The following is a 5,593-nucleotide window of genomic DNA, read 5'->3' as shown; positions in this document are numbered from 1 at the left end:
AAACACATTAGCATTGTCTGGTTAAAATGTTTAATTTGAAGTATAAAGCATGAGTGTAGACATACTGCATACATTCAAGAATAAACAGAGAAACATGGTTTGAAAGCAAATGTCCTTTATTTTTTTTGCTTTTCTTCTAAATTTGCTGACCCAACATTAAGTTTGTGCCTTATAAAATATATCTAAAAGGAAATACTAGATGGGTTAACCAATTAAAGTTTCCTCAATGCTAGAAAAGCTGACCCAACATCTTCAAATTTAAGTTTTTAATGCATGTGGTGATATGTAGCACGACACGCAGGGCTCCCTCTCTCTTCCCCAGGTATAGCCTCTCCTTATGTTTAAAGGGGACACGAGGGTAAATGTAGCAATGCCCCTCACTTGATACCCTATCAGAAAAAAGGCTGAATTAACATTAGTTGCTTACTTACCATACCGTAAGCCTCGGTGTTAAATCATTTACTCCCTTTGGAGTGGGTAAGGCCATGCAACTTTTATCACGGGAAAAGAATCAGAATTCCCCGGAAAGGAGAAGGGTGGCTCATGCATAAATAAAGCATACAGTACATGTTAGCACTATAACCTTGCTCAGGGGTTTCGCTCCAAGCACAGAGCGCATTACTGAGAGGTTTTTATACGGTATCATATAAAAAGCTGTAAGCCTGTACTTTATAAAGGGGCCTTTGGAGGAGAATGCATCGGAGGCAAACTCAGGAACTTGGGACGACACATGGGAGAATATCCTTAGGTCATACACACCATCACACTCTTGTGAATCCCCTCTTGTGTTTACTTTTATTCACTGTCCTGACTATCTTTTTTTTCCCTCCAAGAGGACAAATGTACGCATACAGACACTTACTGTACACTGTAGGCTACCCTACTGAAAGCATCTGGTATCATTTGATTCCCCCTCTTAGCTTCAGCACGTGTTACATTGCGAGAAAAATAGCTCCTTTAATATCTTTGGATTTATTGTGAATGAGCCCCAATCGCAAATCAAGTTGTTTCGTATCACTAGAAGAAAATGTTTAAATGAACCTTTCCTTAAAGGTAGGGTAGGTAAGAATGGAGAAACCAGCTCGAGTGCGCTGGAATTTGAAAGTATACAACCGGGAAAAATCTGCCCCTTCCTTCAGACTTCCTTACAGAGCCCCTCCTCCAACACACACGGACACGCACATGACCAATGAGGGCACGAGATAAGTTTGTGCACAGATGGAAGGCTGACAGGCAGGTAGGCCATCCAGTTATTTTAGCCGGGCCGGCTCAGATGATTGGTCGTGCTTTTTACAGCGCCACGGCTTCCACAGATGACATTTTTTTATGTATTTATTGTCAAAGCATTTAATGTTTTCATTGCTATCGGGATGTTAAGAGCATTCCATGGAATATAACAACAAGTGTTTCTGAAGTGAATGACATACCCCACCTTTAAGGTCTGAAATACTGCGTTGTTTGCTTGCTAGAAGTATTCTTATTGTGTTTCTTGGCACCTTACTGGTGGAAAACTGAAATTGAATGCAGGCAAAATTACTATACCTCGAAAGACAATCTGAGAAAAGCAAATAAGTTGTAAACAAGCCCATTTCGTTTTATATAGGGTAGGCGGTTTGTTATTTTCAAATATTCAAGGAAAAGAGAAAATATGATGTTGTAGATTAAGCATCAGATGAAGTCTCATAATATTTAAGCCAGAGATGAACCTTGTAGTGCCTGCAACAGAAGCAAAGCACAATATGTTTCCTTTTAAACAAGTTGAATGCACCTGCTGTGTACCGACATTCAGGCTATTACTGCGATGAGCTAAACAATGCTCCTACCTTCTTAACTACTGGAAATACCTCGTAAAGAGACTCAAATATGTGAATCAAATCAAATAAATGTTCGGATTAAGATCTACCTCTATCCCGGAACGGCCCTTCGGTGTAGATCTATGAGCAACAGATGAGCTTGTACCTTTATCCGCACTTTTATCATTTCATCTCATCGTTGTATGTATCTATATGGCTGTATAGGAGGAGAGAGAGACGAGGGACAGGGTCACAGGAGGAATGGAGCGCTGTGTGTGGGAGGATTGGTGGATAGACTGACTGGGGTGTAAAGAGCAGCGGAGAGAAGGGAGCAAGAGATCACAGCAAGGTGGAGAGGAATGAGGCCCAGACGTGAGAACTAATTTGACACATTTGCCCAGAATTCCTGCACCGTCTGCCACTATCAACACATTTACCCTCTTTGTCTTGTTATCGAGGGAGATGAGGCCTCTCAGGTCCAGCTTTGACCTATGCCAGATCAAAGAAGGTGCTTTTCCAATAGAGGCAGTCATCTGAACGCACAGTCTCTTTTTCGCTAGTCATATGAAAGAGACAGAGAGATAACGCTAAAGAAAAGTCAGTCTGACAGTCATTTCCCTGTTCCAGGTAGGGGGTAAAACGTGACTAAATGGTATTTCACCGTATCGGAAGCACATGAGGTCTGGCTTGGTTTCTGCCTAATGTCGGTTTTAATCACACCGTGTCAGATTTCTTTTTTCTTACCTGTCTGAATACTAGTATTTTACAGTGTTTCAAATCACTCCCAAACTTAATTTAAAGGAGTCGTAACAGCAATCTCTGATATCCTTTTCATTATTATCACGTATAGCTTCCATTTAAAAGTAAAGTGCAGTGATGATGAAGTCCATTAAGAGAGTACGACAATCACTGACTTAGTCCTGTCTGTTAGGCCCCTGTCACACTGTCCCGAAATTGACACCCGATGGACACACGAATATGGAATTGTGAATTTCGCACGAAGATGGCCCCGAACCACACACGAAGGCAACATTTACATTACGTTTAAGACATACAACTGCAACGAAAGTAACACAAACGATTATGTTAAAGTACTATGATACTGTACTGATATTTTCAGACTTTGTTCTTTACTTTCTCCGTCTTTATATGTAGAAGATATTAAGTTTTCTCCGTAATGTTGTTTCCATAGCAACAACAACCTCCTGTCAACTCGCCTTCAAAATAATATATTATATCCTTTTCAGTTTCACAGAACACAAATTGAGTTATTTACATAATATGTTTACATGATTTTGTTGTGCAATAAAACAACCCGATGGACACACGATAAAGGAAAAGTTCAAATTCAGCTCTGATCGTAACAACATCGGGACATTCGTGAGGGCATCTTAAGCCATCGTATGACCGCCGGTGGAGTTTCTTATGGCTCTCGGCAGCAACTTCGTGAGCGGTGGCAAAATCTTTGGCATGCTAAAAAGGACCTTGCGAAGGTTCATTTTCGCGTTGAATTCGTGTGTCGATTTTGCCCTTCGTAAGGCCATCGTGAGAGCATCGTGTTATCATCGTGTTATCATCGGTGCCATCGGGCATTCGCAGCGATCAGAGTGAGGGTGAATGCCCGATGGCACCGATGATAACAAGTGTGCCTTACGAAGTTGCCGCTCACGAAGTTGCTGCCGGAGCCTGAGAAACTCCACCGGCGGTCATACGATGGCTTAAGATCGCCCTTCATAAGGTCCCTTCGCAATTTTTTTGGCATGCCAAAGAATTTTGCACCGCTCACGAAGTGCTGCGAGAGCCATAAAACTCCACCGGCGTCATAAAGATGGCTTAAGATGCCCTCTACGGAATGTCCCGATGTTGTTACGATCAGAGCTGAACTTGAACTTTTCCCTTTTACCGTGGTGTCCATCGGGTTGTTTTGAATTGCACACAAAATCATGTAAATTATTATGTAATATATACTCAATTTGTCGTTCTGTGAAACTGAAAAGGATATAATATATTATTTTGAAGGCGAGTGACAGGAGGTTGTTGTTGCTATGGAACAACATTAGACGCGAGAAAACTTAATATCTTCTACATATAAAGTACGGAGAAAGTAAAGAACAAAGTCTGAAAATAGTTCAGTACAGTAATCATAACACGTCTTAACATAATCTTTTTGTTACTTTCGTTGCAGTTGTAGTCTTAAACGTATGTCAAATGTTGCCTTCGTGGTGTGGCGGGCATCCTTAGTGCGGAAATTCACAATTCCAGTATTCGTCGGTCCATTCGGGTTGATCAATTTCAGGCGACAGTGTGGACAGGGCCACAGACAGGCACTACAGTCACTGATTGTCGTACTACTCTAATGGACTTCATCATCAACTGCACTTTACTTTTAAATGACGCTATACGTGAAAAAAAAAATAAAATGAAAAGGATATCAGAGATGCTGTTACGACTCTTTAAATTAAGTTTGGGAGTGATTTTGAAACACTGTAAAATACTAAGTATCAGACAGGTAAGAAAAAAGAAATCTACACGGTGTGATAAAACCCGACATTAGGCAGAAACCAAGCAGACTCATGTGCTTTGCTTCCGATACGGTGAAATACCATTTTAGTCACGTTTTACCCCTATCCTTCTGAACAGAGAAATGACTGTCAGACTGACTTTTCTTTAGCGTTATCTCTCTGTCTCTTTCATCATCGACCAGCGAAAAAGAGACTCGTGCGTTCGCATGACTGCCTCTATTGGAAAAAGCACCTTCTTTGATCTGGCACTCAGGTTCATAGCTGGACTGGAGAGGCTCATCTCCCTCGATAACACGACAAGAGGGTACAATGTGTTGATAGTCGGTCAGACGGTTGCACGGAATTCCGGGCAAATGTCAAATTAGTTCTCACGTCTCGGGCTCATTCCTCTCCACCCTTGCTGTGATCTCTTGCTCCTTCTCCTCCGCTCGCTCTTTACACCCCATCAGTCTATCCACCAATCCTTCCCACACACAGCGCTCCATTACCTCCTGTGACCAACTGTCTCCGTCTCTCTCTCTCCTCACTATACACCCGTCCATCATAGACTACAGTACAACCGATGAGAANAGTAGACCCTCCAGAAAAACGCGATTCTGCGTTCGCAGAATTTACCGCATAATCAGCAAAATGGCGCATATTTTTAAAAGGCCGCATATTTCCTTTTGATAAATATGCGGCCTTTTAAAAATATGCGCCATTTTGCTGATTATGCGGTAAATTCTGCGAACGCAGAATCGCGTTTTTCTGGAGGGTCTACTTGAACACAACACAAGCCTAACGTGTCATCCCTTGGTATATGTCTCGTCTGACAGGGGTGTAGTGCTGACGGATAGCACCGGAACGCGGCTCCGGCACTTCAGATAAGGAGCCGTACACATGCCGCAGTTTTTGCGTGGCTGTGTCTTAGTTGTAAGCCCAGTGGCGATCTGTTCATCTGTCATACTGATCATACAGTCAATACATTTGTTGTTATTAGCATCTGGTTAGCTAGCTATGCTAATGAATATAAGAAGCTTCTACAACCAGTGAGGTAAAGGCACATCTTTATATGATCATTAGTTGTAAAGAAATAAGAGAATAAAGTAAACAGGTATAAAATACTATATGACAGTAAAAAAAAGTTGTTATTAATAAGGGGAGTGATTTGTAAAATGTCCATAAAGAAAAAGAAAATCTGCTTCCAGTTCTGTTTCATATGGGTGTTGAGATCTGTATCCATAGATCTCTTAATGTTGAAGTTAAATGCATCAATCTGGTGCACTTTGAGAGGAACAT

This window comes from Notothenia coriiceps, unplaced genomic scaffold (assembly GCF_000735185.1).
Source record: "Notothenia coriiceps isolate Sejong01 unplaced genomic scaffold, NC01 NC01_scaffold00037250, whole genome shotgun sequence".
NCBI lineage: Eukaryota > Metazoa > Chordata > Actinopteri > Perciformes > Nototheniidae > Notothenia > Notothenia coriiceps.
The sequence above is the reverse complement of the archived record's forward strand: the minus strand, read 5'-3'. Positions refer to the sequence as shown.